This window comes from Triticum aestivum, chromosome 6B, assembly GCF_018294505.1.
Source record: "Triticum aestivum cultivar Chinese Spring chromosome 6B, IWGSC CS RefSeq v2.1, whole genome shotgun sequence".
In the NCBI taxonomy this organism is placed as follows: domain Eukaryota; kingdom Viridiplantae; phylum Streptophyta; class Magnoliopsida; order Poales; family Poaceae; genus Triticum; species Triticum aestivum.
The window spans coordinates 655587222-655611170 of NC_057810.1; the positions used below are offsets into that span (position 1 = coordinate 655587222).

At 47.8% G+C, this 23949-nt stretch overlaps 1 pseudogene; it reads left to right on the plus strand.

Moving 5' to 3' along the window:
- The first annotated feature begins 13996 nt into the window (after nucleotides 1-13996).
- LOC123134725 (18.6 kDa class III heat shock protein-like) lies at nucleotides 13997-23144 on the plus strand (annotated as a pseudogene).
- Nucleotides 23145-23949: the final 805 nt, after the last annotated feature.

The following is a 23949-nucleotide window of genomic DNA, read 5'->3' on the forward strand; positions in this document are numbered from 1 at the left end:
GGTGAGTCTGATACCCTGACTGCTGCTGATTCCCCTGATTATTCTACTAACCGTGACCTCCTTGGTTGTTTTGGTTGCCCTGATTACTCTGAAATCCTGAGTTTGAACCGCCTCCGCCATAACCTGGCCCGTGAGAACCAGGACCTGAACCGCCGGGTGGACCCTGATCATACCGGAAAAGATCAGAGTTTTTGAACTCCCTCATAATGAAGCAATCCTTCCAGAGGTGCGTGGCCGGATTCTCCTTCGTCTCGTGCTTTGGGCAGGGCTGGTTTAATAGGCGCTCCAGATTCATGCCTCCACCGTGCTGGGGCGGTTTACCCTTACGATGCTACGCATTACCCTGCACATTGGTGTTAGCCACAAAAACTGAATTGTCCACTTTACGCTTACCATTGTTCCCATGGCCCGCCTGGTTATGTTGTTGTCCTTTTGCACCGCCGTTCTTCTTTCCCTTCTCCGGCTTATCTTCGTCAGACTCGGGATCCTTGGTATTATCAGAATTAGCATACTTAACCAAAGCTGCCATAAGCGTTCCCATGTCATTACAGTGATGTTTGAGCCGTCCCAATTTCTGCTTCAGCGACTAAAACCGGCAATTGCCCTCCAACGTTATGATTGCCGGATCATCATTGATACGGTCCGACGAATGCAGGATTTACGAAACCCGGCACACCCAATGAGCCGTTGATTCATTTTTCTCCTTGGACACAAGCAGCCAGATCCACGATTGGCATGGGTTGCTTGCATGTATCTTTGAAGTTTGCTATAAACCGGGCCTTCAACTCGTCCCATGAACCGATGGAGTTAATGATCAGGCTCTTTAACCAAGTGCGAGTTGTTCCTTCCAACATCATGGTGAAGTACTTTGCACACGCCGCTTCATCTACATCCAGCATCTCCATAGCCATCTCGTAGCTCTCAACCCATGACTCGGGGGATAAATTGGCGGTGTAATTAGGCACCTTACGGGCCCTTGAAATCCTTGGGTAACCGCACATTGCGTAGAGCCGGGGTGAGACACGGCACTCCCCAGGAGATGAAAGCAAGTCCTCGTTCCACTGACGCCGTCAGTCGAACCGGAGCGGGCTGACGATGATCCGCGTACTGTGCCGCTAACTCTGCCTCCCGTCGCGCTCTACCATTATCTACCACATCCTGAGCATTTGCACCACCACGCGCCAGATTAGGTCCCCTAGGGGCGTCACGGTTCCGCGCACTGCTTGAGACAGCTGGTTCCTCAATGCGCCTGCTGTACCTCTTTCTCGGGCGAGGGGTCGAGTGAATTCTGTCCCGGCTATATGAGTAGGCTTGTTGCTGCACCATAGCGGTTTGAAGAAGATCCCTGGCCCGTCACATCTCAACCGCCACTGGAGACTCACCCTCCATTGGAATAGTTGCCAATCGAGACGTTGCGGCAATCATGTTGTCCAACGGGGTGGAGAAGTGACCCCGTAGGGGTGTCATGTACTGCGGCGGGTTATCTCTTCGTCAAGGCAGGTCCATCACCCATGGTTGATCCGGCGCCCCGGTCCTAGGCGTTGCAGTCTGGTTTACTGTTGCAAGATTAATGGGACCTTCTCCTGGTGTATTAAAGAGATTCATCGCTTCGTAAACTGGCGGCAGGCGAGACTGATGCCTCCTTCTCAATACGTCATTCGAAGCGTTCTGATCCAGCATGAGCCGGTAATTCTCAGCTATAATCTGTTGTGACTGGGCATCTAAAGCGGCTCATTCCTCAACCATCCTGGTTTCCTCAGCTGCCAAATCCTCCTTGGCCTGAGTTATCTGATCCCACATCTTTGTGACCTCCGCATTATGGTGATCTTGAGTCACTGGGGTAACTGCTGTAGTCAGCAAGGTCGTCCAGGCATCCAATAAACCAGACAGAACTTGAGCCGGCCGGCGCGCGGGGCCTCGTGCCCCGGCTGTCGATCCGGAAACCATAGCTGCTTCAGTTGAAGATTGCAAGGTGGGCTACGTACCAGCCATGAATATCGCAACCCGGTTTGGCAGTTCAAAGGGGTCCGGAATACTGTCGCCATCAGAATAACCCCCGAACCGACCGTCTTGCACTTGATACAACGACTCAGTCTCCCCCGTAGATGATCCGCCGTCGGAGTAGATAGACGTCTCACCATCAGATACCGGTTCAGATTCGGTACCATGGATGAATCCTACGAACGCCCGCTTCATGGCAGGCTAAACCCGGGCAGGGCTTGCACGCTGAGCCGTCTCGACGAGGTCGGTGCAGATGTCCGGCTCAGGGCCCGGTTTGCCGATCTTGATGATGAAGACCTGAATTCCTCCGAAGGGGACCCGGTACCCCTACTCGATTGAGCCGGCCTCGGGGCCCCAGCCTGCATCGTCAATGTAGAGCTTGCCGCGATGACTCTTAGTCATCCGGACAACCGCGTATCCCTTGAGTCCTCCGAAGCTGCCCTTCAAGAACTCGAAACCATCGTGCGATAGCCCCATGGTGGGCGCCAACTGTTGTGGAATTAACACGTCACATTTCCTAGTGAGAGGACTTAGTCCTGGAGCCATCGCAACGTGGTTAGCTTAAAGGGGTTAAACCGGAACAAAGGACATGGGGAGTTTATACTGGTTCGGCCCCTTGCGGTGAAGGTAAAAGCCTACGATCCAGTTGTGGTGGAATTGATTGGGTCTGACTCCCGGCCGGTCTACAGAATCCCGAGGCCGGCTCGTACAAGTGTCCGGCTCGGTTTCTTCCTTTCCCTAACTTATAATACAAGTTACACATCTTAAGGCGGTTTACATACATGGGCCCTAATCCACCATTGGGCTCTGGGCCTCTAAGCTTCTGTAGTAAAGCGACATAGTCTTCGTCTTCATGGGCTTCTATACAGATGACTCCTGGTGAGTATAATCCGGCCCCTCCTGGGCGGTTTATACGCAGTAATCATATCCCCAACAGTACCTCCCTGCTAAAATTATAGCAAGGCACACATCAGGTCTGGTACACAACATAGCATATATGATACAACCTATAGCTAAAGCATAGGGAATGCCTTTCATTTTCTCTCTATCTTCTGCAGTGGTCGGGTATTGAGTCTGACTCAATTTCACACCTTGTAACATAGGCAAGAACCCTTTCTTTGACTGATCCATTTTGAACTTCTTCAAAACTTTATCAAGGTATGTGCTTTGTGAAAGTCCTATCAAGCGTCTTGATCCATCTCTATAGATCGTGATGTCCAATATGTAAGCAGCTTCACCGAGGTCTTTCATTGAAAAACTCTTGTTCAAGTATCCTTTTATGCTATCCAGAAATTCTATATCATTTCGAATCAACAATATGTCATCCACATATAATATTAGAAATGCTATAGATCTCCCACTAACTTCCTTGTAAATATAGGCTTCTCCAAAATTTTGTATAAAACCGTATGCTTTGATCACTTCGTCAAAGCGTATGTTCCAACTCTGAGATGCTTGCACCAGTCCATAAATGCATCGCTGGAGCTTGCACATTTTGTTAGCACCTTTAGGATCGACAAAACCTTCTGGTTGCATCATATACAAAGAAATCCATTAAGGATTGTAGTTTTGACATCCATTTGCCAGATTTCATAATCATAAAATGCGGCCATTGCTAACATGATTCGGACAAACTTAAGCATCACTACGGGTGAGAACGTCTCATTGTAGTCAACTCCTTGAACTTGTCGAAAACCCTTTGCAACAAGTCGAGCTTTATAGACAGTAACATTACCATCAGTGTCAGTCTTCTTCTTGAAGATCCATTTATTCTCTATGGGTCGCCGATCATTGGGCAGATCCACCAAAGTCCACACTTTGTTCTCATACATGGATCCTATCTCATATTTCATGGCCTCAAGCCAGAATCTGGTCTCATCATAGCTTCTTCATAGTTCGTAGCTTCGTCATGGTCAAGTAACATGACTTCCAGAATAGGATTACCATACCACTCTGGTGCGGATCATGATCTGCCAGACCTGTGAGGTTCTGTAGTAACTTGATCTGAAGTTTCATGATCTCTATCATTAGCTTCCTCTCCAATTGGTGACGGGAACAGATTTCTCGGATGAGCTACTTTCCAAATTGAGAGCAGGTACAATTACCTCATCAAGTTCTACTTTCCTCCCACTCACTTCTTTCGAGAGAAACTCCTTCTCTAGAAAGGTTTCGTTCTTAGCAACAAAAATCTTGCCTTCAGAATTGTGGTAGAAGGTGTACCCAATTGTTTCTTTAGGGTAACCTATGAAGACACATTTCTCCGACTTGGGTTTGAGCTTATTGGGCTGAAGCCTTTTGACATAAGCATCGCATCCCCAAACTTTAAGAAACAACAGCTTAGGTTTGCTACCAAACCATAGTTCATACGGTGTCGTCTCAACGGATTTTGACAGTGCCCTATTTAAAGTGAATGCAGCTGTCTCTAATGCATAACCCCAAAATGATAGTGGTAAATCGGTAACAGACATCATAGATCACACCATATCCAATAAAGTGCGGTTACGACGTTCAGACACACCATTACACTGTGGTGTTCCAGGTGGCATGAGCTGTGAAACTATTCCACATTGTTCTAAATGAAGGCCAAACTCGTAACTCAAATATTCTCCTCCATGATCAGATCATAGAAACTTTATTTTCTTGTTACGATGATTCTCCACTTCACTCTGAAATTCTTTAAACTTTTCAAACATTTCAGCTTGTGTTTCATTAAGTAGATATACCCATATCTGCTCAAATCATCTGTGAAGGTCAGAAAATAACGATACCCGCCACGAGCATCAACACTCATTGGACCACACACATTAGTATGTATTATTTCCAATAAGTCAGTAGCTCGTTCCATTGTTCCGGAGAACGGAGTTTTAGTCATCTTGCCCATAAGGCACGGTTCGCAAGTATCAAATGATTCATAATCAAGTGATTCCAAAAGTCCATCTTTATGGAGTTTCTTCATGCGCTTTACACCGATATGACCCAAACGGCAGTGCCACAAATAAGTAGCACTATCATTATCAACTTTGCATCTTTTGGCATAGATATTATGAATATGTGTATCATCACTATCAAGATTCAACAGAAATAGACCACTCTTCAAGGGTGCATGACCATAAAAGATATTATTCATATAAATAGAACAACCATTATTCTCTGATTTAAATGAATATCCGTCTCGCACTAAACAAGATCCAGATATAATGTTCATGCTCAACACTGGCACCAAATAACAATTATTTAGGCCTAAAACTAATCCCGAAGGTAGATGTAGAGGTAGCGTGCCAACGGTGACCACATCAACCTTGGAACCATTTCCCACGCGCATCATCACCTCATCCTTAGACAATCTTCGTTTAATCCGTAGTCCCTGCTTTGAGTTACAAATATGAGCAACCGAACCGGTATCAAATACCTAGGCACAACTATGAGAATTAGTAAGGTACACATCAATAACATGTATATCAAATATACCTTTGTTCACTTTGCCATCCTTCTTATCCGCCAAATAATTGGGGCAGTTCCGCTTCCAGTGACCAGTCCCTTTGCAGTAGAAGCACTCAGTTTCAGGCTTGGGGTCCAAACTTGGGTTTCTTCCCGTGAGTGACAACTTGCTTGTCAGTCTTTTTGAAGTTTCCCTTCTCTTTACCCTTGCCCCTTTTCTTGAAACTAGTGGTCTTGTTAACCATCAACACTTGATGCTCCTTCTTGATTTCTACCTCCACGGCCTTTAGCATGGCAAAGATCTCGGGAATAGTTTTTTCCATCCCTTTCATATTGTAGTTCAACACGAAGCCTTTGTAGCTTGGTGGTAGTGATTGAAGAACTATGTCAATGACACAATCATCTAGAAGACAAACTCCCAGCCGAGTCAAGTGATTATGGTACCCAGACATTCTGAGTATGTGCTCACTAACAGAACTGTTCTCCTCCATCTTGCAGTTATAGAACTTGTTGGAGACTTCATATCTCTTAACTCGGGCATTTGCTTGAAATATGAACTTCTACTCCTAGAACATATCATATGGTCCATGACATTCAAAACATCTTTGGAGTCCCGATTATAAGCCGTAAAGCATGGCACACTGAACTATCGAGCAGTCATCAGATCGATCTTGCTAGAAGTTCACAAGGTCAGCTTCTGCTCCTGCAGCAGGCCTTGCACCAAGTAGTGCATCAAGGACATAATTCTTTTGTGCAGCAATGAGGATAATCCACAAGTTACGGACCCAGTCCGTGTAGTTGCTGCCATCATCTTTCAACTTAGCTTTCTCTAGGAATGCATTAAAATTCAAAGGAACGGTAGCACGGGCCATTGATCTACAACATAGATATGCAAAAAACTATCAGGACTAAGTTCATGATAAATTAAGTTCAATTAATCATATTACTTAAGAACTCCCACTTAGATAGACATCCCTCTAGTCATCTAAATGATACGTGATCCAAATCAACTAAACCATGTCTGATCATCACGTGAGCTGGAGTACTCTTCAATGGTGAACACCACTATGTTCATCATATCTACTATATGATTCACATTCGACCTTTCGGTCTCTAGTGTTCCGAGGCCATATTTCTATATGCTAGGCTCGTCAAGTTTTACCCAAGTATTCCCCGTGTGCAAATCTGGCTGGCACCTGTTGTATTTGAACGTAGAGCTTATCACACCCGATCATCACGTGGTGTCTCAGCACAAAGAACTTTCACAACGGTGCAACGTCATGATCTCCATCGTCACCAACTTGACACCTTGATCTCCATCATAGTGGCGTGGTCGTCTCGCCAACCATTGCTTCTACGACTATCGCTACCGCTTAGTGATAAAGTAAAGCAATTACATAGCGCTTGTATTTCATACAATAAAGCGACAACCATATGGCCCCTGCCAGTTGCCGATAACTTCTACAAAACATGATCATCTCATACAACAATCTTTATATCACATCATGTCTTGACCATATCACATCACAACATGCCCTGCAAAAACAAGTTAGACGTCCTCTACTTTGTTTGTTGCAAGTTTTACGTGGCTGCTACGGGCTGCTAGCAAGAACCGTACATACCTATGGCACAAAAACCACAATGGTGATTTATCAAGTTTCCTGTTTTAACCTTCACAAGGACCGGCCGCAGTCAAATTCGATTCAACTAAAGTTGGAGAAACGGACACCCGCCAGCCACCTTTATGCAAAACTAGTTGCATGTATGTTGGTGGAACCGGTCTCATGAACACGGTCATGTAAGGTTGGTCCAGGCCGCTTTATCCAACAATACCGCCGAATCAAAATAAGACATTGGTGGTAAGCAGTATGACGATCACCGCCCACAACTCTTTGTGTTCTACTCATGCATATCATCTACCCATAGACCTGGCTTGGATGCCACTGTTGGGAAACGCAGCATGCAACTACAAAAAAATTCCTACGCTCATGCAAGATCTATCTAGGGGATGCATAGCAACGAGAGGGGGAGAGTGTGTCCACGTACCCTCGTAGACTGAAAGCGGAAGCATTAACTTAATGCGGTTGATGTAGTCGAATGTCTTCTCGAGTCAACCGATCAAATACCAAACGTACGACACCTCTGAGTTCTGCACACGTTCAACTCGATGACGTCCCTCGAACTCTTGATCAAACAAGAGTGTCGATGGAGTCAATGAGATCCGTGAGCATGATGGCATAATGATGGTGTTAGTGTTGTGATCCACGCAGGGCTTCGCTTAAGCACTATGATGATACTATCGGAGGAGTAAACGGTGGAGGGGGGCACCGCACACAGCTAAGAGAATAACTGTTGTGTCTTTGGGGTGCCCCCCTGCCACCATATACAAAGGAGGAGCAGGAGGAGGCCGGTCACCAGGGGCGCGCCATGGATGGGGGAGTCCTACTAGGACTCCACTCCCAGTAGGATTTGGCCCCCCCTCCATTTTTCCTTTTTATGGAGAGGGGGAAGGGGAAAGAGGTGGAGAGGGAGAAGGAAAGGGCGGTCGCGCCCCCATCCCTTGTCCAATTCGGATTGGCAAGGGGGGAGGGGGCGCCACCTCTTGTGGCCTGCCCTCTCCTCTCCACTATAGCCCATGAGGCCCATTAACTTTCCCAAGGGGTTCCGGTAACCTCCTGGTACTCCGAAAAATCCCCGAATCTCTTCGAAACAATTCCCGTGTCCATACATAACCTTCCAATATATCAATCTTTACCACTCAACCATTTCGAGACTCCTCGTCATGTCCGTGACCTCATCCGGGACTCCGGACAACCTTCGGTCACCAAAACACACAACTCATATAATACCAATCGTCATCGAATGTTAAGCATGTGGACCCTACGGGTTTGAGAACTATGTAGACATGACCGAGACACCTCTCTGGTCAATAACCAATAGCGGAACCTGGATGCTCATATTGGTTCCCACATATTCTACGAAGATCTTTATTGATCGAACCGCAATGTCAACATAGTTATTCCCTTTGTCATCGGTATGTTACTTGCTCGAGATTCGATCATCGGCATCTTCATACCTAGTTCAATCTCGTTACCGGCAAGTCTCTTTACTCGTTCCTTAGTGCTTCATCCTGCAAATAGCTCATTAGTCACATTACTTGCAAGGTTTCATAAGATGTGCATTACCGAGAGAGACCAGAGATACCTCTCCGACACTTGGAGTGACAAATCCTAATCTCGATCTATGCCAACCCAACAAACACCTTTGGAGATAACTGTAGAGCATCTTTATAACCACCCAGTTACGTTGTGATGTTTGATAGCACACAAGGCATTCCTCCGATGTCCGGGAGTTGCATAATCTCATAGTCAGAGCAATATATATTTGACACAAAGAAAGCAGTAGCAATAAAACTGAACGATCATTATGCTAAGCTAACGGATGGGTCTTGTCCATCACATCATTCCACTAATGATGTGACCCCATTCATCATGACAACACATGTCCATGGCTAGGAAACTTAACCATCTTTTGATCAACGAGCTAGTCTAGTAGAGGCATACTAGGGACACGTTGTTTTGTCTATGTATTCACACATGTATGAAGTTTTCGGTTAATACAATTCTAGCATGAATAATAAACATTTATCATGAATAAGTAAATATAAAATAACAACTTTATTATTGCCTCTAGGGAATATTTCCTTCACGTATCCCCCGGCCCAGAGGGAATAAGATCTCTAGCCTGGTCCAATAGGAGGTCGCTTTGAAGCCAATTCTTGTTTGGCGCATGTAGCATCATTTATGGGCTTTCTTCTTACACGACACACACCCTACCAAGAGCTACGTAATAAATGGGTTGGCTCATGTAGGTATTGTTTAACCAGGCATTCCACCATGGCTTTGTGAAGCTTCTAGAAGCTTCCAGCCAGCAGTTTGATCGATAGCTGATCAATGTCATACTGGCAATGAAGTATGTACAACGTGGTCCACTTCCTGCGTTCGAGCCATGGGAAGCAAACATTTTTTTTGCTCATTTTAAATTAAATTAGATAGTGTAGGGGCTCACCAAAATTTCCAGGAACTCTATCAGAAAGTAGATTTACTACTTCCAAAAAATATCGACAAAGACTTTCAACACTAGATTAGTTAGCTTACAAAACAATAAGTTATTTTTCTTATTACATTTCAAGACATTGGCCTGCTCAATATTTTCTTCGACACTACAAACCGTCCCTGAAAATGGACATGCGTAGTGAAGCCCAATACCATCGGCCAAAAACAGGTCAGAACATCGCCAAAGTTGTCGAGGGCGCTGACCCAGGAGGAGAACACCTCGTGACATTGGACCGTCACAGAAAATGATTTTAGGAGATGTTTCCTGTTTCGTCTCTAGGGTTTTTATCATCGAATATAGCAAATTTTGTAGTGAACATATGTACTACACTTGGATCAAATGGACACACAGAGTCGTTGGATGGTGCTGGTAATGCATCAGGCACATGTCATACTAAAATCATTGTATGTATAGCCCAACTCCTCCAACTGTGGACAGTGAGGATGCAAAGAAAATGCAGCCTCCAAAATAAAATCAAAACAATTATGTGTGGATGTACATAGGGGCAAAGCCAGAAAAAAGATCATTGGTATCAACACGAACAAGTAGCACTAATGTATCCTCTAAAAGCAGCAATAATATATGGCTAAAATGCGTAACTCATATTATCTAACATGTCTAAAATGTTTTTTACTAACCTCACACAAATACAAAATCATAGTTGCCAATATATCATAACAAAATAAGCTCCAATTGCAAACGTATTCACCTCTCTACTTTTTTTACCTCTACCATCTTTCATCTTGAAAAAGTAGTCTATCACATCCTTATGTGGAGTTGAATATACAAGTATTTGCTCCAAGAAGCAGATGATATAGTGGTTCGTGAAATCATCACTAATGTGAGTACTTTGAACATTCTTCACTATTTTTATTCTAGAGAAACACCTCTCCTCCGATGCAGTGGCGATGGGACCGCTAATACTAGCTTCAGGAACTGATAGACGAAAGGAAATGCAAGATTCTTATTTGTACTAACCAATATAATTTACATTCAAACCAATGCGCCCTCCCCCACAAACATGATGTAAAAACTCCTCGATGTGTCATTTCTACCTGTTGCATCCTTTGTTCAGGAAACTGATGCAAAGTCTATCTTTAATGTCATCACCTAAAGAAGTTCAAGGCAAGGCCATCTTAACAGTGGCCATGTAAAGAAACTTCAATAAATTACCAGGGAGATCCCTGGACTGTAGATGCTCATGAACTCCTCGTGCCATTATTAAGACTAGCAAGTTGCATCTTTCTTGCACATGAGAGTAAGTGCAACTGGATATCCACATGCCACATTATAATACGCAATCATGTAAATTTGAGTCATATATGCATGAAATAAGGTGTAGATTTATCCCATTGATAATCAAATTATAGGTACAATATATTCAATGACAATGTTGGAGGTGATGCAATTGCTTTGGATCGGAACAAAAACAAGAAATAAAATAAAATACTAATTCCTTGGAAGTAAAAAAAGGTAGGAAGAATCAAAGAATATCAGAGTTTAGAACAAATGATAAGTGTTTTGTTCACATAGTCCAACATAACACTAAAACAAAAATGAATGGTGGTCCTTTTAAAAGATAAAAGTTGGATAATTACACAATGAAAGAGTCTAGAATAATATAATATCATTGTTTTGAGGTTTGTGCATATTATAATTGTTCTTAAGTCCAAGTATGGAATCTTCCGGATAGTACATGTCGCAGAATTTGGTGTAGTGAAGAGAATATTCAACCTCCAACATTACTTGGATTTGCCACTGTTGGAGAACGTAGTAATTTCAAAAAATTTCCTACGCACACGCAAGATCATGGTGATGGCATAGCAACGAGAGGGGAGAGTGTTCGTCCATGTACCCTCGTAGACCGTAAGCGGAAGCGTTATGACAACGCGGTTGATGTAGTCGTACGTCTTCACGATCCGACTGATCCAAGCACCGAACGTACGGCACCTTCGAGTTCAGCACACGTTCAGCTCGATGATGATCCCCGGGCTCCGATCCAGCAAAGCTTCGGGGATGAGTTCCATCAGCACGACGGCGTGGTGACGATGATGATGTTCTATCGGCGCAGGGCTTCGCCTAAACTCCGCGACGATATGACCGAGGTGGAATATGGTGGAGGGGGGCACCGCACACGGCTAAGGAACGATCCGTAGATCAACTTGTGTGTTATGGGGTGCCCCCTGCCCCCGTATATAAAGGAGGGAGGGGGAGGTGCGGCCGGCCCCCTTGGGGTGCGCCTGGAGGAGTCCTACTCCCACCGGGAGTAGGACTCCCCCCTCTTGCCTTGGTGGAGAAGGAAAGGGGGGAGGGGAAAGAGGAAAGGGGGGTGCCGCCCCCCCTTCCTTCTCCTATTCGGACTAGGGGGAGGGGGCGCGCGGCCTGCCCTGGCCGGCCATCCTCTTCTCCCTCATGGCCCACTAAGGCCCATTAACCCCCGGGAGGGTTCCGGTAACCCCCCAGTGTTCCGGTAAAATCCCGATTTCACCCAAAACCTTTCCGATGTCCAAACATAGGCTTCCAATATATCAATCTTTATGTCTCGACCATTTCGAGACTCCTCGTCATGTCCGTGATCACATCAGGGACTCCGAACAAACTTCGGTACATAAAAACTTATAAACTCATAATAAAACTGTCATCGTAACGTTAAGCGTGCGGACCCTACGGGTTCGAGAACTATGTAGACATGACCTAGAACCATTCTCGGTCAATAACCAATAGCGGAACCTGGATGCCCATATTGGTTCCTACATATTCTACGAAGATCTTTATCGGTCAAACCGCATAACAACATACGTTGTTCCCTTTGTCATCGGTATGTTACTTGCCCGAGATTTGATCGTCGGTATCCAATACCTAGTTCAATCTCGTTACCGGCAAGTCTCTTTACTCGTTCTGTAACACATCATCTTATAACTAACTCATTAGTTACAATGCTTGCAAGGCTTAGGTGATGAGTATTACCGAGAGGGCCCAGAGATACCTCTCCGACAATCGGAGCGACAAAACCTAATCTCGAATTATGCCAACCCAACATGTACCTTCGGAAACACCTGTAGAGCACCTTTATAATCACCCAGTTACGTTGTGACGTTTGGTAGCACACAAAGTGTTCTTCCGGTAAACGTGAGTTGCACAATCTCATAGTTGCAGGAACTTTTGTATAAGTCATGAAGAAAGCAATAGCAACATACTAAACGATCAAGTGCTAGGCTAACGGAATGGGTCATGTCAATCACATCATTCTTCTAATGATGTGATCCCATTAATCAAATGACAACACATGTCTATGGTTAGGAAACATAACCATCTTTGATTAATGAGCTAGTCTAGTAGAGGCATACTAGTGACTATATGTTTGTCTATGTATTCACACATGTATCATGTTTCCGGTTAATACAATTCTAGCATGAATAATAAACATTTATCATGATATGAGGAAATAAATAATAACTTTATTATTGCCTCTAGGGCATATTTCCTTCAGCCACTTCTCAACCATTGAATCAATTTCATTCGAAAACCAATATTAACATATATTGGTATAGATAAATAGAGGCATAATGGTTATTGTGCCACATCACACCGAAGCTAACATAATGGTACTCCAATTTAAAGGTGAGAAAAAACACCCCTATTTAAACTTCAGAAGATAGATGGACCATATCATTATTCACAAAGAAGCCATTCTTTATACCCGAGCAAAACAAGGAGTAGAGGGTAGAGCTCAGTGATGAACTGCATGGGTAATTTATACACACTTACACTTAGTAGGAATTTCTTTTGCACTGTCCAAGCCCATCGACATCCTAGGTGTTGGAAGCATTAGGATTGATTACTACATTGACTCAAGTTTGTACACAGATAAGCATCAGTAAGATGGTCAGCTAAAGATGGACTCTTTGGCAATGATGTGATGCTCATCGAACTAGAATACTTTGGAACGTGCTCCAAATGTTGAAGCCCTGCTGGTGGGAGAGGTGGCATCCTGCTGTCATGAGCCCCCATGTGGTCACTGGCTACATCCTCCTTGCCGTCGTGACCTGGTCGAGTGCGGTGCCATCGGTCCTCCTTCTTGAGAATGGCACATCGTAAGCAATAAGAAGACAACATGTACAGTGTGGTGGTGTTTACGCTTGGCGGAACCATTTTGGTGGGCATATGGACAGACATAGGATGACGTTCCTCGCCAAAAAAAGACACAGATGTGATATGCCTACTTATTGGAAGGATGAATTAAGTTTTTCATACTCTCATCCCCAACATGTTTGTAGGGCAAGAATTTTCTTTTCAAATATTCCTTGGGCAAGGTTTCAACACATGATGGTTTTGAAGAATCCATCCAATCGATCGATCTTTCCAAGTCTGGGTCGCATCATCCCTTACCAGTTCCCACCCACGCAGCGAGGAACCAATCAAGGAACAAGAAGGAGAAACAATGGTTGAGCTGTTGTTCGCCCCTGCCGAGGCCGGCCTCGTCCACCTCCCGGAGGTGCTCGACCACCTCGCAATCGGGGACGCCGGCCACCGAGACCACGCCCGACACCATGCTATGCACGGGCAAGGGCACGGTCAATATCACACGTGCGTTGGAGTGACCATCACGGTGCACTCTTGGATATGGTGGAGACCCCCCGGCAAGTACGACTTCCTTCTAAACGTCCTTGGGCTCTCCAAACTATGACCATGCACCACGTCATGGCCGCCCCCCATTTCTTCTCGAACCGATCTCGATTCTGTTGGAACTAGGAAGACCTACAAACTCAAGCTCACGGCTTCAATGGCAAGAGGAGAACGATGACTCAGGTGGTTTTGTGCTGCGTACTGCGTTGCAGCTTTTCTCATTTCCATTCCTCTTATTTGTACTGAACTTACAAAGGGAGAGATCAACCACGCCTGCGAGCTTACCGGTCGTGCCATCCCATGACGCTCGCCTTGCGGGTGATGCACGCGTGCCGCGGGCTACGCTGCATGCCATCCCATGCAACTCCAACGGCCGCGCCAAGCTAGCTACCTACTAACTGAAACTACCAGGCCACATCTAGTGTACATGCACACGTTGACACGGCCGCTTATTTTGCTAACTGAAGGAAACTAAGCTAGCTACTGAACTGGGCTAGGAAATACAGGTTCAACATTTCACCCCCTAATTCCGACGCCCGGTGCTCACCACTCCGACGCCAACCTTCTGCCTCATTTCAACAAACTTGATTCGGCCAAGCGCCTTGGTGAGGAAATCAGCAAGCTGTCCGTCAGTGCCAACGTGGTCGACGTCCACCTTGCCGTCTTCGATGCACTCACGAATGAAATGATATCGAATGTCAATGTGCTTACTTCTGTCGTGGTGCACCAGATTCTTGCTCAGAGCAATCGCCGACTTGTTGTCGACGCGCAGCTTCGCCCTGGTCAGAGTGTCGCCGGTGAGCTCGCCGAGGAGCCTGCACAGCCACACGCCTTGGCAGGCTGCGGTTGTCGCCGCCATGTACTCAGCCTCGCAAGACGAGACGGCGACGACCTTCTGCTTGTGATAAGTCCATGTGATCGGGCTGGGGTTGAGGAAGAAGATCACTCCCGTTGTGCTCCGCCGACCGTCAAGATCGTCGGCGTGATCGCTGTCGCTGTAGCCGATCACTTCCGGCGCTGCTGCACCACCTTGCTTGTAACAGCAGCCATGATTCAGTGTCCCACTGACGTAGCGCAATATTTGCTTGACAGCAGCCCAGTGCGCCTCCGTCGGCGCCTCCAAGTACCTGCTCACCATGCCAACAGAAAACAAGATGTCTGGTCTCGTGTTGCAGAGGTACCGCAGGCTCCCGACGATGCTTCTGTATCGTGCGGCATCCACGGGCTTGCCGGCGCCGGTCTTGCCAAGTTTCAGCCAATTCTGCATCGGCGTGTCTGCAGGGTTGCACCCCCTCATCCCTGCAGCATCCAAGATCTTGGCTGCATACGCGCCCTGGGAGAGGGTGATCGTGTCGGCCTTCTATTGAACTTCTATGCCAAGGTAGTAGCACAGAAGTCCAAGATCACTCATGTCAAATAGATTCTTCATCTGCTCCTTGAACGCAGCAATTTCTTCGTTGCTGGCGCCGGTGATGATCAAGTCGTCGACGTAGACACCGACAAGCAGAGTCGACGCGCCTGCACCCCTCCTATACACCGCGTGCTCAATAGGGCCGCGCTCGTAGCCTAGCGACACGAGTGACGCGTCGAGCTTGGCATTCCAAGCCCGTGGCGCTTGCTTCGGGCCGTACAATGCCTTCCGGAGGCGCAACACCTTTCCCGCATCGTCGCCGATGACGAAACCCGGCGGCTGGTGCACGTACACTTCTTCAAGGAGATCTCCATTCAGGAATGCGGACTTAACGTCCATGTGATGGACTTGCCAGCCTCAATGCGCCGCGAGTGCTAACAGAAGCCGCACAGTCTCCATGCGCGCCACCGGAGCGAACACCTCGTCGTAGTCCACGCCTTGCCGCTATGCGTACCCCTTTGCCACCAGCCTCGCCTTGTGCTTCACCGTGTTGCCGGCGGCGTCCCTCTTGATCTTGTATACCCACTTGAGCCTTATAGCTCTGTGGCCGGGCGGGAGCGTGGCGAGTTCCCACGTGCCATTGTCGCGGATCGCCGCGAGCTCGGCGTCCATGGCATGCTTCTAGCTCGCCTCGTCAAGTGCCTCATCGATGCTGTCCGGCTCCTCCGCAGCCACGAGGCACAGCCCGACATGCTCTTCCTTCGCCGCCGCGTCTAGTTCCGCGAGTACATGCTTCATATTGCGGTAGCGGGTCGGAGTGTGGTCGAGGTCGTGGCGCTCGCTGTCGTCGTCCGGCGGCGTGGCCCAACCATCCTCCACGGACATGGGCGTGCTGCTTGTTGACGCCATGGGAGGCGACCCTACCGCCTCGGAGGACGAAGAGCTGGCGCTGATTGGTGTAGCGGAGGCCGCCGGAGAGCCAGTGCACGCCGGCGATGACAGCTCGTTGTGCTCTTCGTCACTGTAGGTGACCACAAGGTGTTCGACCGTGGGCGCGGCGTCTCCGTTGGCCATGGTCGCCCAGGCCCACTTTCTCTGCTCCTCAAATGTGATGTCGCGGGTTATGATCACCCGCTTGCTCGACGGATCGTAGGCCCTGTAGGCCTTGGCGCCCTCCTCGTACCCGACGAAAATCGCCGTCGTGGAGCGGTCGTCCAGCTTGTCGATGCCGGGGCCGAGCCGCTTCACATGCGCCACACAACCAAAGACGTGAAGGTGGTGCACCGCCGGCTTCCGTTTGTGCCAAGCCTCGTACGGTGTCAGTCCGTCGAGGTTGCGCGTGGGCGCACGGTTCAGGAGGTAGACCACAGTCTTCACAGCCTCTCCCCAGAACATCGCTAGCACCGCCATGGCCTTCAGCAAACAGCGGGCCATCTCGACCACTGTCTGGTTGCGCCGCTCGACCACGCCGTTCTGTTGGGGCGTGTACGGTGCAGTGGTGCAGTGCTTGATGCCGCTGTCGTCGTAGTACTTGTGGAAGGCGATCGAGTTGAACTCGTCGCCCTGATCCGAGCGGAACGCCAGGAGGTTGCAGTTTGACTCGGCTTCGGCTCGTGCCTTGATTTTCTTGAAACGATCGAAGGCCTCATCTTTGGTTTGAAATAGCTCAAGCCACATGTATCGTGAGCAATCATCAACGATCAGGAGAAAATACCGATTACCTCCCGCTGTGGCCGGCTTGATCGGGCCACAAAGGTCGCTGTGAACGAGCTCTAGAGCGCGCTCCGCGCGGTACGTCGTGGCCTGGGGAAACGGCAGCCGATGCTACTTGCCCAGGGCGCACCCGTCGCACACTTGGTCGACACGGTCGATGACGGGGACGCCATCCGCCATGCCCAAGCGTCCCAGATCCTGCAGCGCATGGAAGTTCAGGTGGCCGTAGCGACCGTGCCACAACCACGCCTCGTCCGTGCCTCGTGACAATAGGTAGACCGGGCGCCCAGCCGTCAGGCGGAGCATGTACAGCCGTCCGACATTCCTATGAACCCGCGCGATGAGGCGGCCTTCTTGATCGCGAAGCCGCAGCAGCCCATGGCGGATGTTGGTCTCGCACCCGAGTTTGTCCATCTGACCCAGGCTGATGATGTTGCTGCGTAGACGAGGTATAAAGTACACCTCTGACAGAGTCAGGTGCTCAGCGTTTCGGCACTCAAACAGGATGGTGCCCCTCCCCTCGATCTGCACGTCGTTGCCGTCGCCGAGCCGCACGGAGCCGCGCACGCCAACATCGAGCTCAGAGAAGATCTCCCGGCACCCGGACATGTGGTTGCTCGCCTCGGTGTCCAGGTACCAGGACATGTCGCAGCGGCCGTTGACGGGGGCAGCACGCGCCTGGGAGCGCTCCTCGTTGAGGAGAACGCGCTCGACCGGGCGCTCTGTGGTCGTCGAGAGCACGCTCACCGTGGCTAGCAGGAGACACGTCTCCGTGTCCTCTCCTTCGCCGCGCACCAGGTTTGCTTGCTCCTTGCGCTCGCCTCGTGGCTCGGTGCAGTGCTTGGAGAAGTGCCCAGGCTTGTTACAATTGTAACATTTGACCTGGGACATGTCTCGCTCTCCGTTCGGCGCGTCGTCGCGCCCGCCGTTTCCACCGCCGTGCTGGCCGCCGCCACGATGGTTTTGTTGCTTGCCGCGGCGACAATTCGAGCCGCCACCCTGTCCGCCGGACCCGCCTTGTCCGCCGGACCCGCCTTGTCCGCCGCCCTGGCCGTTGCTCTGGCCTTGGGCGTGCTGGTGCTTGCGTGCGTGCCACTGCGCCTCCGTCATCAACAGCTGTGTCCCGCCGCCTCCACCTTGATCGTTGGTGAGGTAGCGCTCCTCCACGGAGCGCAAGCGACCGACAAGCTCCTCAACGGAGAGCGTGTTGAGGTCGAGCATCGTCTCGATGGTGAGAGCAATCTGCATGTAAAGAGGCGGGACGACGCGGAGGAATTTCTGAACCACTCTCACCTCATCCATGGTGTCACCGAGCTAGCGCAAGTTGTTGACAAGCGAGGTGATCCGCATGCCGAACGCGTCGAGGGTCTCGCCGTCGCGGAACGCGATCGCCTCAAACTCGGAGCGCAGTCATTGCGACGTGGCCTCGCGGACGTGCGCGACGCCCATGCGCATGGTCTTGATCGTGTCCCATGCCTCCTTTGTCGTCCTCTTCACCACGATCGCACCCACCATCTCCGGTGGTACGGATCGCGGGATAGCTGCCAGCGCCGCCTTGTCGTTGGGGACGCTCGTCGGGTTTCCTTCAACCGCTTCCCACATCAAGTTGGCTTCCATGTTGATTTGCATCAGCATGGACCACTCAAAGTAGTTCGTCGGCGTGAGCATCGGCCACACCGTGTTGCCGCCCGGGACGAGGCGCTCCTGGATCGTGCGCTCATGCACAACGATCTCCTTGCCGTGCCTGCGGGTTCGGCTCCGACCATGGCTGCGACCGCGGTCTGAAGTCGGCGAGCGCGCGCCGTCGTCGCCGCTCTTGCCAGCTGTTGCACGGGCCGCCGCCGCGGCGTCAACGGACACCTGGGTGCCCCCCTAAGATGTCGAACCAGCCATGGTCGCCGAGGAACGACGCGGCTCTGATACCACTTGTTGGAACCAGGAAGACCTACAAACTCAAGCTCACGGCTTCAATGGCAAGAGGAGGACGATGACTCAGGTGGTTTTGTGCTGCGTACTGCGTTGCAGCTTTTCTCATTTCCATTCCTCTTATTTGTACTAAACTTACAAAGGGAGAGATCAACCACGCCTGCGAGCTTACCGGTCGTGCCATCCCACGACGCTCGCCTTGCGGGTGATGCGCGCGTGCCGCGGGCTACGCTGCATGCCATCCCATGCAACTCCAACGGCCGCGCCAAGCTAGCTACCTACTAACTGAAACTACCAGGCCACATCTAGTGTACACGCACACGTTGACACGGCCGCTTATTTTGCTAACTGAAGAAAACTAAGCTAGCTACTGAACCGGGCTAGGAAATACAGGTTCAACAGATTCAACATCGCCAATGAACTAACATTTGGGCGTGTACTCATTTTCCTTGACAGCTGATTTTGAAGGGCGACAACATGCTGGTGATGAAGAGCCAGGGCCGGCCCTGAGGGGGGGCAGGGGGGGCGGCCGCCCCGGGCCCCCGAGTAGGAAGGGGCCCCGATTTCCCTTGCGTGTGTTATGTTTTAGGAAAGAAATGTCATTCTTAGGAAACAAAAAATCCTTTCCAGATCGACTGATTCTCAAAATGGTAAAGTATCCTTTCCCATGATTAATTTTGCGTTGATGTATAGGAAAGAATATTTTCCCACGTAACAGATTGACTGATTTTTCTCAAAAAAGGGAAAAAATTGTAACAGATCCGTCAATTCTGGCCTTGCCTCACGCGCGTGGTCTTCTTGTCTTTCTACTTCTTCTTCAGACCTGTCAATGAATCAGCTATGCAAATGCCAAGGTCAACTGCTTGTTGCCGCGTCGTCTAATTGTGATTTTCTGCTGCTGGACACGATTAGTGGAGAAAGGTAATACAATTTTTAAGATTCCATCAACCTCTTCTTCAACGCCAATTCCCTTTTTTATAATCTTGTCAGATTGTTCGGTTCATGAAGTTAATCCTCGTACATATCTCTTTCTCACAATCCAGTTTCTTGTATTGATAGGGAATAGAAAAGGGAAACTCGGATTTCTGTTTGTGACTCGTAATGTTCTAGCTATCCAGGTACCTTGTTCTATGCCTCTTCCTTAGCATTTTTTTAATTAGCAGTTTTCTTAATTTATTATCATATGTTTGTTTACTAATTAGAAAGAGTGCTATTAATTTAGCAAGATTTTTATTTAGAAAGTATCCATCTGACAATGAGAAAAAAAGAGAAAATGCATATGAATTGATTGGTTCTCAGAAAACTACTTCTCCTAGGCATTTCGAGGAATTAGCTTTAGTTACTATTGAAAAACAACGTTTTTTTTTCAAAAAGGAGGATTACCCCGGCTTCTGCATCACCATACAACCATCTTTATTAATTATTCACGAGAGTTTGATAAAATAAATACAAGGATCAATTTGAAGCCCTCTTCTAGACGAACAAAGTCGCTTCACCTACAAGTAAACAACAACATAGCAAAAAATTATAAGATGATAAAAATTTGATTTGGCACGGAAGTGTTACTAATTCACCTAATAAAAAAAGCAAGTATCGATTGACAAGAGTGACGAACTTTTTACGTGAACAGTTGTTTCACCAGTTTTTTTGAATAGTCAAGATGACAAGGCAACATAGATTATAGTGTAGTTAGTATTTATTTGCAATTAAAATAGAAAAAACATAAAGTATCTATGTAGTTATAGGGCCCCTTTTTGGTATCTTGCCCCGGGCCCCCAAAATCTCAGGACCGGGCCTGTGAAGAGCGCCAATGGAAAGCGGAAGTGGGAGGAGAAGGGCGACTGCCGCTACATCCAGCTGGAGTGATGCGCGTCGCTGCTGTCGTTCGTGCGCAAGTTCCGGCTGCCGGTGCACGCGGACGCGGGCGCGGTTGCCGCATGCTGTGAGAACGGCGTGCTCACCGTCACCGTCAAGAAGCAGCCGCCGTAAAAAAAGAAGACCAAGTCTGTCCAGGTCGCCATCGCCTGACCGTTCGAGCCTTCAGTCACGTGAACTTTCGGCACCTCGTCGGCATCATTAGTGATCATTCTAGCAGTAGATTAGTGTTGCGAGTCTGGTAGATTTGGGTCTTCTCTTGTGGTCACATGCTCTGATCGTGATCTGGCCGGGGATTAATTAGTTGGGGTCGTCTTTTGTGAATCTTGTTGTTAATGGAACTATGGAGGACGAATTGTTGTTAGCTGTCCGATCAAGCTCTGTATCTAACCCCGCTTGATCGAATACAGCCGCGTGCCTGGATTCAGTATCAGGATTCATATGTTTTTCACATAATCTTAGCGGAACTAGAGTGAGAACTGAGAACTCTGTTTTGTTCCCTTCAGCAACCGAACGACTGCACGATCTGTCAACCCATCTCTGTGGGTTCCACGATCTAACAAATTAACTCTATTCTTGAGTGTCATGATCTAAATAAATCATAACATTGTGAGTGAATCTTTAGTGTAGTAATTGAAACAAAACCCAAAAACAAATATGATTTATAAGGGAGCTCAAGACGTCATGGATACCCATGCCCTCCTTATATCAGGAGTAAAATGCATGGAACAGCAAGATTAAATGCATACAAGCATTAATGCTTCACACCAGACCCAAGTTAATAGCAATTGCTTCACCACAGATCCGAGCTAATGTGATAGTACTTCTATTCAAGGTGAGAGAGTAGTGTGCTTCTATTTAACGTAAGAAGAAAGATAGAACATGGTCATTAGTCATTCTTTGAACCTGAGCCAGAGCAAGTAATAGAGTAAGCTTCACAGCCACATGGAGTTGCTTTTGCAACCTTGTTCACATCCTAGGACTTGGAAGCATCGGGATCTCTTGGTCAAGCATGTGGATGCTTGTTAGTGACCAGACTAGCATACTCTTGACGTATTTTAGTGCAACGTGACACTACACACAGTAGGTTAGGTCCCTCCTTGGGGAATGAGGAAAGGTGGATTTGTGCTCTCAGGATCCTCTAGTTGTTGTTGACAGACATCTCCTTGTTGTTGGTGCGGGCGTGATGAAATTTGACATGCATGTCTTCTCAAGAACGGCATGGTGTTCAAAAGCTTCTAGATCTATCCATGGGTGGTGAAGAGTGAAGACGACGAGAGAATGTGAAGTGTTGCATGCAAGTGTAGTTAGGTTACGATCCTGCATCAATGAAACAACACTGGAGAGAATGTTGCAGAAGGCATTGGAGTAGGGACTAGATATAATTTAAATATACAAACACAAAACATTTATATCACTCGTATATTACATTTCATATTCCGAGGAAGCTCGATATGATCACTGAAAGCTCCCAAACAAAAATCGAATTTGAAAAAATATTCACAAGTTTGAAAAAAATGTTCACAATTTTAAAAAATGTTTCAAAAAGTGTTCGCGAGTCCGCAAAATGTTCTTGAATTCAGATAATATTTGCAACTTAAAAAAAAGTTCTCAAACTAAAAATCACGAGTTCAATAAATGATCATAAATTTCGAAAAATGTTCATGACTATCAAAAAATGTTGGTGAATTCAAAAATGTCCGTGTTCAAAAAATATTCTTGAGTTCGAAACTTCTTCATTTTTTATCAATATTCTTGAATTCAAAATATATTTTTGAATTTTAAAAATGAATACAAATTTTAAATATCGCCCTGAATGAGCAGGTGACTCTAGAGGAGGACAACGTGCTGGTGATGAAGAGCGCCAGCAACGGCGGCGCAAGCGGGAGGAGGAGGAGGCGGACTGCCGCTATATCCGGCTGGAATGTCGCGCGTCGCCGCGGTCGTTCGTGCGCAAGTTCCGGCTGCCTGAGGACGCGGACGCCGGCGCCGTGGCCGCGCGCTGCGAGAACGGCGTGCTCACCGTCACCGTCAAGAAGCAGCCGCCGCTGGAGAAGAAGACCAAGTCCGTCCAGGTCGCCATCGCCTAATCGTTCGAGCCTCCAGTCACGCGAGCTTTTGGCACCGCATGGGCGTTTGTCGTCAGTGATCGTTCCAGCAGTAGAGTAGTGTGGCGAGTCTGGTAGATTTGGGTGTTTTCCTGTGGTCTCATGCTCTGTTCGTGGTCTGGCCGGAGATTAGTTGTGTTCGTCTTTTGCGAATCTTGCTGTAAATGGAACTATGGAGCACGAATTGTTAGCTGTTGGATCAACCAATGTATTCTAATCCCGCTTGATCGAATGCAGCCGCGTACCTGGATTCAGTATCCGGATTTCATACGTTTTTAACGTAATCTTAGGGGGAAAATAGAGTGAGAACTCCATTTCGTTCCCTTCAGCAATCAAATTAACTCTTTTCTCGAGTGTCATGATCTAATAAATCCAGAACATAGTGAATCTTTAGTGCAGTAATTGAAACAAAACTCAAAAACAAATATGATTTATACGGGAGCTCAAGACGTCATGGATACCGTGCCCTCCTTATATCAGGAGTAAAATGCACGGAACAACAAGATTAAATGCATAGAAGCATTAATGCTTCACACCAGACCCAAGTTAATAGCAGTTGCTTCACCACAGATCCGAGCTAATCTGATAGTACTTCTATTCAAGGTGAGAGAGTAGTGTGCTTCTATTTAACATGAGAAGAAAGATAGAACATGGCCATTAGTCATTCTTCGAACCTGAGCCAGAGCAAGGAATAGAGTAGAGCTTCACAGCCACATGGAGTTGCTTTTGCAACGTTGTTCACATCCTAGGACTTGGAAGCATCGGGATCTCTTGGTCAAGTACGTGGATGCTTGT